Genomic DNA, 14,333 nt, shown 5'->3' on the forward strand with positions numbered 1-14,333 from the left:
AAGAGGAGGCTCTAAGGAAATACAGACCGGTTAGCTTCACCTCAGTCCCTGGAAAAATCATGAAGCAGATCCCCAAGGAATCCACGTCTAAGCACTTGGAGGAGAAGAGGGTGATTAGGAACAGTCAGCATGGATTCAGCAAGGGTAAGTCATGCTTGACGAGCCTGATTGCGTTCTATGATGAGATGACTGGCTCTGTGGATGCAGCGAGACCAGTGGATGTGGTATACCTTGATTTTAGCAAGGCTTTTGTTACGGTCACCCACAACATTCTTGCAGGCAAGCTAAGGAACTACAGGGTGAATGAATGAAATGTAAAGTGGATGGAAAACTGGTTGGATCATCAGGTGCTAAGGGAAGAAATCAATGGCTTGATGTCTGGTTGGCAGCCGGTATCAAGTGGTATGCCCCAAGGGTTGGTTCTGGGGCTGGTTTTGTTCAATATTTTCATCAATGACCTGGAGTGCACTCTCAGCAAGCTTGCAGATGACAACAAGCTGGAGGAAGTAGTAGATATACTGGAGGGTAAGGCTAGGATTCAAAGTGACTTAGACAAATTGGAGGATTGGGCCAAAAGAAATCTCACGAGGTTCAACAAGGACAAGTGCAAAGTCCCGCATTTAAGACAGAACAAGCTCAGGCACCAGTACAGGCTGGGGGCTGACTGGCTGGGCAACAGCTCTGGTTCACTTCCGGGCCTGCTGCCAAGCATGCTGGGGACTCCCCCCTGCACTCCTGTGGGATGCTCCATCTGCCCCACCATTGCAGCATTCATGAGCCACCTGATACCTTGTGGCAAGTAGAAAAAACATTTAAAGCGGTGTCTATGTCCAAATTGCCAAATCGATACAGAGGGTTCCTATTAAATTCAGAGAGATTAGAGGATCTCCTGATTTGATTTGGATTCAGAGATTCAGCCACTGAATTGAGGAAATCTCCGCCAAATTGAATCAGGGACCAAAGCTTTACACCGCCCTAATTATTAATGCCACAGCAACCTTTGCAAGTACAAACTATAGGACAGTTTGGAAGGACAGTTCTATAGCAATGCTAGGAGCCCAAGGACCTGTGCCAATTTACTAATAGCTCCTATACAAGTGCAGGGAGGCTGCTCTGACATGCTGGAATTCCAGCACATCAGAGCAGACTCAGTTAATTAAGCAGACGTAATTAATTGACTCTGCTGGAGTGCAGAAATTACCATGCTCCAGCAGACTCCAGTGTCATGTGTATCAGTGTCCCCGCACTGAAAAATGGCCATGGAGCACTTTAAACTAAAGCTTATTTGATGCACTTTAGTTCAAAGCTTCCCACCACCATTTTTCAGCACAGGGATGCTGATGATACATGTGATGCTCCAGGTGCCTTAAATTAAAGTGCCTCCCCTCTTTCCTACCCCCTCTCCTGGAGCATGTCTATAAATGGCCTAAGAGATGTTTCTAGGACAAAGGAAAATAATGTAATTACTTAATCTATGTAAAAAATATCCTTTAAATCAGGGGTGTCAAACATTTGGCCTGTGGGTCAGACCCAGCCCAGGGAGGTGGGACTTCTGGCCCCTGAGCTTTTTACTGTGGCCATCAGCATCCAAGGCGTTAATGCTACTGCCATGCAAACCCTGTCATTTTAGCTAGCACGTTATGTCAGTGTGGCCTGTGCCACAGAATTTAGTGGTTTCGGGTGACTAAACTCAGTGGCATCCACTCCCTGGATGTTGCAGTGCTGACATTGTAGCACCAACAGCAATGGTGATGGGGGGGTTGAGTGGCATTAACTCCTTAGCTGCTGGCACCAACAAATCAGTGCTAGGAGCCATGGCCAGAAGCCCTGCCGTCTAGATCTAACTTACAAAGAGCCCTGTGTTCCCAATGCAGGCTGCAGGGCCAAATAAGTTGACTTAAATCAAACTCACTTGATTTGAATGAATTCCACAAGAAAAGAAATTCCCTAATAAGAATAGATTTTCACTGTTCTCCAGTTCCTGCTGCGTGGGCTAAATCCTTTGCTCTGTAGGAGCTGAAGAATCTGTCTCCTTCTATATCAGCTCACATGAATTTAAAAACACCCACAATTCTCAGCTTTTGTTTTTCTTTTTTTCCCTCTCTCATTATGCTGAGTTTGGACACATGTCAAAAACCTTAAACTTTTATAAATTACAGCCTTTGATTTTAGCTACACATTGCTGGAAAAAAAAAAAAAAAGCTAGTTTTTTTTCCCTTGATTACTTGACTATGTCCTATCAATCATGATTATAGTCCTGTTAAAATAATTAGAGCTTTTAATCAATTTTCAAACATCATTGCTCACTGGACTGTGAAGTGAAGCTAAAATGCATCACAAGAGAGGTTATACTGAATACTACTAAGAATAATGCTTTCTGCAGATGGTGGGTGTGTATTATGGGGAAAGGCAGTGAGATCACCTTCTTATCAGGCCTTAGCATTCTTTCAGTACAGCACTAAAATAATTATAACCGTGCACTTGACAAACTGAAACATAAATTAGTTCTCAGTTGGATACTGTAATGCCACAGTAACAGAAGCTCTCTTGGCATCTCAAGAAGAAATATCTCCCAATAAATGGTGTATTACTAAACATACAAAAGAATTTCCCTTTTGCAAAAAGTCCCTGTTACTATTTGATAATGTGACCTTCACAGTAAAAACAACCCACTTACTGCATTAATGACCAATGCTGGTTTTGTTCCAGGGTTTTAAAACAAACTTTGCTGTCTCAGTGCTCTCAGTAATATATCTCAGCATTGCCTGTGTACAGTTGTAGAGTCTCATGGAGTAAAAAAACAAAAAAAACCCCAACCAGTATTCTTTAAAATTTAAAATGTCCTTTATTTATGATACCATTAGAGTAGAAAATGGGAGACTAAAGTGGGGAAAACACATTTATATGGTGATAGTACCTAAAGGCAACTGGCTAGAGCTTTACCCCTTTTCTAGACGCATGCCAAATACTGACCCCAGTTTCCCCAAATATAAATGTGAGTAGTTATTTGCTCTAGGGAAAGAAAAGCAGACTGGTGTTATGCTATTCACCCCACTCCTGTGTGCTGTTGGCTACAGAGACTCATGTATTTTAACTGCGCTAGGTCTATGGGCTGCCCTGCAAGGAGTAAGAAAACTTTTCACCTTGAGTACCTACCTAAATGAATCATTAATCAGGGATCCTATTGTGCAAGATACCATAAAGATGTGAAAAGATCATTCTTGGCCCAAGGAACTTAACAATGAATTCCTGATCTCACTGCTGTCAATGACAAAACTAGCAGTTTTTCAAGATTTCTTCTTTACAAGCTAAGTAAATTTAAAATGGGGGCAGGACCTCTAAAAACCTCAGAGCCCATAAGGTGACTGGATATTTTAATGAAACAGTTAAACGTAGAAGGGCTATTGAGAAGCTACCTTACTCACTTTGTCATAACCAGCACTACTTTCTTCCCTGCATCTTGACCTTGTTACCAAAGTTTTTCTTTTTCAGACGTTCTGGTCTATTACACCTGAGTTTTCAAGGTACTACTAGACAGAAGCTGGCAGAAGAAAACTAAGGCAAGGAAACTAAACCTATTAGGACATTTATTTCACAAACTTAGCCATTTGGACTGTTTCCAGCAGATCATTACTTGAAATTCAGCACATATATGCTAGTTAATGTGGAAGAATTGGAGAAAATCATGCTTACTACTGAACTTTGCAACTTACGAGACAATACTAAAAAAAAAAAAAGCCCTATGCTCCTCTAAATTTGGTATCCATCTCTGAGAATCCAGCATCCTCCTAGGGCTCAGTTATGTGCTTGAAGTTATTATTCATTTTGTAGCAGGTCTGTTGCACATGTTCATAATAATGACTGATGCTTAATTTAGCAGATGGTTGGAACCTGTACAATTCCCTCAGAGATATTGACTATGGTTATATTATTCCCAGTGTTGATTTAAAAGCAGAAAGCCAATACCAAGTGATTCAGCTTATCCAATGTAAGTGAGTTTATCATTTCTACAGCTTTTTGAATCTCTCTGATCTTGGTATGAGACAAATTACATCTTCTTACATTGTTATTAATGCTTTTTCTTGTCATACACATGGCAAAAGCAAGGCGAGTAGAAACAATGTATTAACCCTGCAATTATTTATTACGCAGATTGTAGCTCCCCATTGCTGTTGCTTATGGGTTTTGGAATGAGATAGGCTAATTATTTTATTTATACAGCACCATAAGTTTGCAGGATACTTTACACAGAACTATAAGAAATAATTCAATGTTCTCAGTACTGTACTAGCACAATAGATAGAAGGAATGAGCAGTGGCAATAGGTACAAAAATAAAGGATTGTGCACAGACTTATGTGCAGGGTTATGTGCATAAAAATGAGAAAGCTTTATTTATACACTGTCAATTCTTAAGTTTAAGCTTCCAAATAGGAAGTAATCAAATTAGACCTGACAATCATGAATTTGCCCCAAACTGTGATGCCCTGTCCTTTTTAGTCAGCATGCCTGACGATCCTAGAATACCTAAGAAAAGGAATGGGAGAGAGTGGCTAAGCAATCAGTCACAGATAGTGTTTCCACAGCGTTCACCTTGCTTCTATATATTTTCAGTTGTGGGATTTTTCCTGGTGAGTACACTAAACAAACAAGCAACCCCACCTTCTTCATTAGACATCCATTGTCATTTCCTCTATTTTTTTCAGTGCATCATCATATCCTCTTTCTTTTCCTGATGCTCATGCTGGGCTTCAGTTTTAACAACCTGCATGGCAATTTTTCCAGTTAAACCAATTGTCAGCAAAACCTGTATAAAATAATCCCTCTCCATTAAATAGTAGCAGTATGTTTTAGTTCGGAGTGGGTGTTGTCCCATTGTAAAGTGCCTTATCTCATTACCAATACTGCAGAATTAGCATTTTCAAAAAACTCCCCTATAGTTAAGGAAAATATATGCTGATTAAAAATTGGTCTACAGTGCAGGACTGGTTGAAAAAAAAGTTACTGAATACAAACAAGTTACATCTTTTATTTTATAACCTATTTTGATAAGATGCTTTTGTTCTATTTTTGAAGCCACCTTTGCTATCATGATCTGCATTGGAAGTGTCATGTTTGTGTCCCTGAAGGTCGAGGTGACTGTCTGCACTAAATTCAAGCTGGTGACGCATTGAAGGAGAAGGGCCAAGTGTTGAAAACACAATGATCAACTCTGCAGAGTATCAAAAAGAATGAAAATTTCTAGGAAGGTGTCAGAAACAGTGATACAGGACAGGCTGATGAACAAAGACAATTAAATGGCAGCATATCAGAATCTGGAAGATGCCAGCTGGCATGGCCCCCGGAGGCAAAGGAGGCAGGAAGGGGGTGTTTCCCCCCTCAGTCCCCTCTGTCTCTGGGGGACTGCAGTGGGATTTGCCAGCCCCAACTGCTGCCACCACCAATTGCTCCCCATATGGGACAAGCACCCAGATAAGCCCCCTTCTGCCCGCCTCTGCTAGATGCTGTAGGGAGTGGGGAATACCCCCTCTCCCTGCCCCCTCATCTCAGGGGCCATTCATGTGGCCTCTGGACATGACCCTGCCTCTGCCGCTGGAGCAGCAAGGGTGTAGTGCCCATGATGGGGGCAGTACCCCCTGTCATGGTGTCTGGGGAGCTAGCTAGCATTACATCCAAAAGAGACCTGGGGGTCATAATTGACCATAAAATTAATGTGAGCCACCACTGTGATGCTACAGTTAGCAGAGCAAACAATAAGCTGGCCTACATCAATTAATGCATCTCAAGCAAAACTAAGAAAGTTATTCTCCCACTCTACTCAGCATTAGCGAGGGCACAGCTGGATTAATGCATCCAGTTCTGGGTGCCACACTTCAAGAAGCAGGTGGAGAAGCTTGAGAGAAACCAGAGAAGAGCCACTCATATGATTAGAGGCCAGAAGAGCAAGCCATATGAGGAAAGGCTGACAGACATGGGACTGTTCAGCCTACAAGAGAAGACTTTGGGGAGATTTGGTGGCAGCTTACAAATATATCTGGGTAGAGCATCAGGGGCTAGGCAAACAACTATTCACCAAAGCACCCCAGGGAAAAACCAGGAGTAACGGTCAAACTGCTAAAAAAAGGTTTCATACTGGATATAAGGAAAAACTTATTCATGGTTCATGTGGCCAGAATCTAGAATAGATTCCCAGCAGGGGTGGTGCAGGCACCTACCCTGGAGTTCTTCAAAAGGAAACTGGATGCACACTTTACTGGGGTTATTTGACCTCAGCAGTTTTTCCTGCCCAAAGTAAGGGGCTGGATGCGATGATCTTATGAGGTCCCTTCCAGCCCTTAACTTCTGTGAATCTGTGAATCTATGCATCTAAAGGGGAGGGCAGAGTGCACTTCAGGCAGGTTGGCCAGAGCTGTCACACACTGCATGGGGTGAGCGGTGGCACTGGGGCTTGAAGCAGTGACAACAGCCCCTAAACCACCCTAGCACTGCCACCGCTTGCCTTATGCAGTTGGCAGCAGCTTTCCCTGCCCCACAGTTTAGCCCCGCACTGGGAAGAGGCTCACACTCTGGGATACCATGACAGGGGGTGCTGCCCTGGTCATGGTCCCTGCCCCCTCACCAGTCCAAGGGCCTGGGATGGGGTCATGGCCAGAAGCCAGCCAGCATGGTCCTTTAGCTGAGGGGCCAGGGATGGGAGTTATTCCTTCCCTCCCTCTGGCATCTGGCAGAGGGGGCAGGAGGGAGCTTATCTCACCACTTGTGCCATACAGGGAGCAATCGGTGGCAACGGTCAGGGCTGGCAGACTCCACTGTAGTCTCCCAGGGGCAGAGGGGGAAAACCCCCCTCCCTGCCCGCTGTGCCTCAGGGGGCCATACTGGCTGGCATCTGGCCATGCCCCGCCCCTGCCACTGCAGCAGCAAGAGGGGAGCAGTGGGTGGACCCTGGCTTGGGTCCTTGCTGATGGGACAGGGAGGGGTCAGTTCATTCCAGGCTACTGCTGGGGCTGGCCACGCCCCCACCAGAGAAATGCCTGGCAGGTCGAAGCTGGTGGAACAGGGGCGGGAGGGAGGGAGGAATAAACCTCTTCCCTGCTCCCTTCTGGGGCCAGCATCTGACCAGGCCCCCACCCCTGCCTGTCCCTGCTCCAGCTAGGGACCAGAGGGACAGAGCCAACCCTGTTCCACTGAAGCAGAGATCACAGCCCATCCCAAAGACCATGCTGGGATGCTGGGGGACTCTGGTTTAACTTAAACCAGGAAGGTGCCTGGGACAGAAATTGCATAAACCAGTTTGAGCTCAATCAGTTAAGTCTGATACTACATTCAACCAGGTTTATCTCAAACTGGTTTCAGAAATTTTGAAATTGGTTTATGTACATTGAGCTTATGTTCTGTTACAGGTTTAAACCAGTTTCTGGTCACTTAAACCAGTTTATAGGTAACTTCTGTCCCTAGGCCTGATGGCAAGAATCAGAAATGTACCCTATAGACCAGAAGGCAAGAGTTAAATAGTTTTTGGAGTGAAGGCTGCCCCTTAGGCGATGGGCAGGTGATGGGCAGGCGACAGGCAGGTGGGAGCACCAGTGCCCCCCTGCGAGCACCAGCTGGAGAGTGGGGGTGCCGGATGAACTGCCATTGACACAATTAGCTGTGCCCCCCCTGACCAGTCACTGACTGGCCTCTGGGGGGGCACGTGCCCCCACAGACTCAGGTGGCACCAGTCACCCATGCTGCCTATTCTATTACACATTAACATATTAGCACAGCTTTTTAGATGCCAGTTTAATGTGCAGTAGAATAGGATACTGAGCACTGAAGTACATGTGTAGATGCACCCAGAATGTAAAGAAAGTTATGACTTTATTAGCATTAAAAATTCAGTTGGAATAACTCACATGATTGGAAAATCAATATTGTGGACTGTACCCTATTTCAGAAGGGCAGGCTTAGTTAAAAAAATAAAATACAAGGTACTTCACTCTGCCTAGAATATATATATGCCTGTTCGCAGCTGCACAAGGAAGAAACCAAGAAAAGAACAATAACGATACTCTGCTGCAGACCGCCAATTCAGGAAAAAGAAGTACATGAAGTGAGCAGGTAATGAGAGTATCCAAAACTTATGAAGTGGTATTAATAGCAGGTATCAGGGAAATTTTAAATTTCCCTGATACCTGCTAAAGGAAATAAGCAGCCATTAAGAAAAACACAAGAGGTCCTTATATTTCTTTATATGTGTAGAGAACATAGTATCATAGTACTTAGGGTCAGAGGGGACCTAAACAGATCATCAGGTCTCACCCCCTGACCTGGGCAGGTATGGGTGCCACGGTCATATCACCCCAGCCAAATATCTGTCCAGCCTCCTCTTGAAGACCCCCAAGGTAGGAGAGAGTACCATCTCACTTGGGAGCCCGTTCCAGAGCCTGGCAGCCCTAACTGTAAAGTAATGTCTCCTGATGTTCAGCCTGAACCTTCTCTCTAACAATTTGTGGCCATTATTCCTAGTAACCCTGGGTGGTGCAGAGCCTCCCCCAATTCCCACTGGTCCCCCCTGGTGAGTTTTTAAATCACTACCAGATCCCCTCTCAGCCTTCTCTTGTGGAGGCTGAATAGGTTCAGGCCCGTTAACCTCTCTTTGTAGGGCCTGCCCCACTGCCCCTTGACCATGCGAGTGGCCCTCCTCTGGACCCTCTCAATGCTAGCCACATCCCTCTTGAAGTGCGGCATCCAGAACTGGATGCTGTACTCCAACTGTGGTCTGACCAATGCTGCATAGAGGGGAAGGATCACCTCCCTGGACCTGCTTGTGATGCATCTGTAGATGCACAACAAGGTATAGTTTGCCTTACTGACCACTTCCTTGCATTGGTGGCTCATGTTCATCCTGGAGTCAGCAATGACTCCAAGATCCCTTTCTGCCACCGTGTTGACAAGAAGGGTGTTCCCCAGCCTGTAGGTGTTTTGCTGGTTCATTCTCCCTAGATGCAGCACCTTGCACTTGTCTGCATTGAATTCCATCCTATTCTCATCTGCCCATTTCTGAAATTTATCTAGATCTAGCTGGATTCTGTCCCTCCCCATCAGTGTGCCCACCTCGCCCCACAACTTGGTGTTGTCAGCGAATTTGGACAGCGTGCTTTCCACACTCACATCCAGATCACTGATAAAGATGTTGAACAGTACAGGCCCCAGGACAGAGCCCTGGGTGACTCCACTGCCCACATCCCACCAGGTCAAAAATGACCTGCCCATCACCACTCTCTGGGTGCGACCATCTAGTCAATTTGCCACCTACCTGACTGTGTAGGCATCAATGCCGCAGTCACCAAGTTTTTTTAAGAGAATGTGGTGGGAAACCATGTCAAAGGCCTTCTTAAAGTCCAGGAAGATGACATCCACTGCAACATCCTTGTCCAGGGACTTTGTGACATGATCATAAAAAGAAACCAGGTTAGTCAGGCAGGACCTGCCCTCCATGAGCACTACCTCCCCTGCTGGGCCCTTGCAGATGTGCTCCTTGATAATTTTCTCAAAGATAATTTTCTCAAACAACTTTCTGTTCCAAAAATTTGAGGACACAATTGGGCGTCATCTATCTTGGATCTTGTTTGGAACAATAAGGAAGTACTGATTATTAATGTGGCAGCGACAGGGAAGAAATAATCACATGAAATGAAAGAATTCATTAGCTTCCTCAGAAAGAGGCTTTCCTATGATTTAAAACAACTGAAAAATAGTAGATGAGGTCTTATGGGTAGACAAACTCATATATAAAGCAAAGCAGGAAGTTAGACACTTCTTAAAATGTATTATATTGGAAGTTTAACAAGAAGATATTCCAAAAAGGTAGGAACCGCTTGGCTACACAAGGAGCCAGAGACCAACTTGGCTACACAAGGTACTTCTTAGTTCCCTCAAAAACAAGAAAAAAATATTTAGTTAAAGTAAAAGAGTGTAAGTCATTGCAAAAGTAGGCCAAGGAATATCAAGAACTTGCAGAGACAAAACCAAGAAAGCAAAGATGAAAAAATGAGACGTAACTGGCAAGGGACCTTAAAGATATGACAAGGGTCTACAACTATGTCAGACAGAAGAAAAAGACCAAGATAGCTGTAAATCTATTTCTCAGTATAAAAGGTGACCAGTTAATGCAAGATGCAAAATGGCTCAATGACTACTTTGCCTGTCATGAAAACAAAAACAAAAACTGCAATCAAATAGCTAAAAAAAGTGCTACAGATGAAGAAAACAGAGCCAGATCACAGTCAGTAAAGAACAATGACAGAGTGCTTGACAAACTTGAATCAATTCAAATCAGCAGGGCCTGAGAAATTCATCATAGGACACTGAAACAACTGACTAAAGAAGTGTCCAAGACACTGGAACAATATTTGCAAAGTCATGGGTAAGAGGTGAGATTCCAGAAGACAGGATTTGGGCTATCACAGTGCACTTGTACATGTGATAGCATTTAATCCTCATTAAATTAAATAGGTTTATTAAAATTGAAATGATTTGTTTTAAATAATGCATCCATGTTTACAGGTGACAGCTTTTAGACTGAACTAAGCTCAGCGCAATTCATAGTAAATTACAGCAGGGGAAGCCACATAATCCAACCCGCTGATGTCTTTGATATTCAATTATAGCAGGGGGCACCAGCAAACCAGTAATCCCTTCACTCCTGAAACGCAACCCTCTGAAGTTGTAAGCACATCCAGAAGGAACTGTAGAAAATGTAAACCTTTATTTGCTGCTTAAAAATATTACAGGAACCCTCACTATTTGTGGTTTCAGCATTCACGGTCTCAAATATTCATGAATGCTGAACCCGCTTCTTAAATACACTTAAAGGAGCTCCTTGGAATTCTGTGCTTGCTGCCAGCGCTGCGCTGTCGCCGTCGCTGGAGCAGTTGTGCCCCCCCCCCAGCCACCAGGGACACTGAATTCATGAATGCAGATGGCGATCATGAATGCAGTGCCTTATTTACGGATTTCACCATTCGTGGGGGATATGCGAACGTATCTCGCATGAATGGCGAGGGTTGTCTGTATTTGCATGTTAGTAAAGTATTAAAATATAAATAGCATTAAAATGATAAAATCTCACCGTTCATGGGGGATATGCGAACGTATCTCACGTGAATGGCAAGGGTTGTCTGTATTTGCATATTAGTAAAGTATTAAAATATAAATAGCATTAAAATGATAAAATAATCATATTATTGCAAAATCACTGTATAATATTTTTTAAAATGGTATAAAATATAAATTTGCATTTTCTGTCTTACGTACAAAATAAATAAATTAATAAATTATACGTAATTATTTAAATAAATAAATGTAGCTAACATCCAGGAACAACATCAACAACTGTTAATTACCCTATTCTACCTATTCTGTATTCTACTCTATTCCTATTTTATATTCTACTCTATCACTATTATTCTATATTCTATTAATCTATTCTATTGTATTTCTATCTATTTCTATTCAGTTAGTTATCATTTTACTTTTCAACTGTCTCAATTCTTGTCTTGTCAATTGTGCTCCCTCTTCTTTTATCTCATGTCTTCTGAGAGTCCTGCAACGGAATAAAAAAGATGGCTTTTGGCCCATACTCCCCAAAGCATCTTCCTTTGCCTCCCCACTATAGGCTACAAAATCTCCCATGGGAGATTTAAGTATTGTCTTTCCTTACCTAAATATAATACGTGATGCAGCATAGCCCGGAGGATGGGTTTGTCATGCTGCATCCACCATTCATGGGTTTTCTGGAATGCAATCATAAGACATACTAAAGTTACCTCGAAATATTAGTGTGCTAACATTTGTCAAGGTACAGCCCCTCAATTGCAAACTTACCATTTGCTCCACCTGTTGCTGGAGAGCTCTTCTCACAGTTGAGGTGTGCAGAGATGGTGGTGGGAAACATCACAAGCAGTGGCGACGGTGTTGGCATCACCACCACCACCATACATGGCCAGTATATAGTTAAAATCAGGTGGTAGGTGTGGCTCTGTCCCTCCATCTTTTTTTCTTTGTGTACAGACTACATTTCCCAGAAGCCCCTGGCCACATGGCTCGGTTTCCATGGAGACCCCAGCAGCCACACAGCGCAGCCCTGTTGGTTTCCATGGAGGCCAAGCCAGATGCACTGGCAATGTGCACATCTGTGCATGCAGCTACATGCAATTTCGGGGTGGCTTCCCCCACCCCCCCAAAGACTCCCACCCCTTAGCATCGGCACTGCTTTCAAGGCATGTAGCATGGTGCGGAGCTGCACTGCAGCCAGTCTGGCATCTTGCTGCAGTAAGGGCGCACAGCATGGCATGGAGCTGCAACGCAGTTAACCTGACATCATGTGGCAGTGACAGTGTGGTCCGTAGCTGGGGCAGAGCCATGATTTCCTTCTCTCTGATATTATATTTAGCTGGGTTCAATATTAGTTCAACTTTCCAGAAAGATCAAAATATGACCATGGTCTGTTCTAGATGTGCTTTTTAGTCCCATATCATCCAACTAGGCAATGATTTTCGCATGAGCTGTGGAATCACCGTAACACATCCATGAGATGTTGTAGAGTTGCGTGTTCCCATATAGGTGAAAAGGCAGTCTGCCATTGATACAACCCAAGTGGCATAAAAAAGGCAGTCTTGTCATATGATTCTTCCTCGAGAGGCATGTGCCACTGTCTCTCTATGAGACTGATTCCAAGGACATGTTTAACTTTACCCTCCAATGTCGCAGTCTTATTTATACACACGCAAACATGGAAAAAACATCAAGCTTTCAAAAGTCCACGCAGAATTGGGTTTTCCATCTGGCTTCGGAACTAGCTCAACTGAACTTTGTCTGCCACTGGGGGACTCATCAATAGCATGCATTTCCAGCATAGTCGTTCATGTTTTACAGTCTTATGCATTTTCTGGGGAAGTAAAAAGTTTTTTTCTCTTTGCAATTTTTCCTTGCTGTGTTTTGAGCTAATTGGGCATAAAACAGCTTATTAACCATCTGTGAGGAAATATGATGTTTTGTACACATGTATATAGCAAAATTCTTACCTAGAAATTTAACCAGCAGGATCACAGTTTTTTCTTCAAAAATTTTAAGTGAGAAATGTTTGATGGTTTTCTGCACTAGCACTGAAAAGGTCAGCCATACCTCAAAAATCAAATCCTCAATACACACAGAAAAGCACTGCAATTAAAACAGCTGTGAGGAAGGACTAGTTGAGCAGCCAGGTGGATCAGAAAAATCTAAAAAGGAAAGAGCTTTTAATATAAATTAGGACACTAATCCCTATGAAAAGCACTGAAGTAAACAAACTTTAATCTATTTACAAATTATAAATATCAAGCAATTATGACTACAGAGGCCAGTACTATTTTTTTGAATCTTCAAATTCACTGCAAAACCCACTCTTAAAAGGTCACACTATATTGACCTTTCCATATTGTTCCTAGTGAGATCACAGAACTTTAAAATAAATATACATGACTTTAAGTGACTGGAGTTTTGTTTTTCTGTGCAACCAGACAGTATTGCCTTACAGAGCAGCCCTCCATCAATCAAAATTAAACATTGCAGTAGATGGCATACTAACAGTATTTGCATAAATATTTACAGGGTTATACAGAGAGCTAGAAAGAATGATAGATAAAAATGATCAAATGTCAATGTTATGATGTAATGAATGAAGTAATAAGGGATTTCTTCAGCATAATGGAGAATTTGGGAAACCTATTTGACATTATGGGAATATTTTGTAAATCTCATTTAGTTATTCATTTAATTAAAAATTATTAAAATTATGTATTGTTCTTTTATCGATTAATCTTAATGAAAAATATTTTATTATATGAAAATGAAGCAATAGGCATAGTTAGGAACAACCAAAAATGAAAGAACAAATATTTGAAAAGAGAATCAGCAAGTAAGAATACTTGGAGGACTTAATTTTCATACTGTAGGTAACAGTGGGCACATCTACATGAGACACTTTACTATAAAGTAGAGTAATTTACCGTGCAGTAAGTGTGTGCATCTATACATGCACATACTACCTATGCAGTAAACCTTGCTAATCGTGAGTAAGCTTGTTAACTGCAAATGCAAGTAGCAAATTTATTCATGAGTAGTTACTGTGCAGTAGCACTCATGTAGATGCCTGACCAGGAGCAAATCTGCTCCCAGTCAGCTGGCCACTAGGGGGAGGGAGATTGCTCCCTGCCCTTGGCAGCTACCTGCTGCCGGGGCAGGTTCTGCCACTGGAGCCTGGGTGGGGATTATGTCCCCAGCCCTGGCAGCAAGGAGCTCCAAGCACCCACC

The sequence above is a fragment of the Alligator sinensis genome, unplaced genomic scaffold, assembly GCF_000455745.1.
Source record: "Alligator sinensis unplaced genomic scaffold, ASM45574v1 scaffold976_1, whole genome shotgun sequence".
In the NCBI taxonomy this organism is placed as follows: domain Eukaryota; kingdom Metazoa; phylum Chordata; order Crocodylia; family Alligatoridae; genus Alligator; species Alligator sinensis.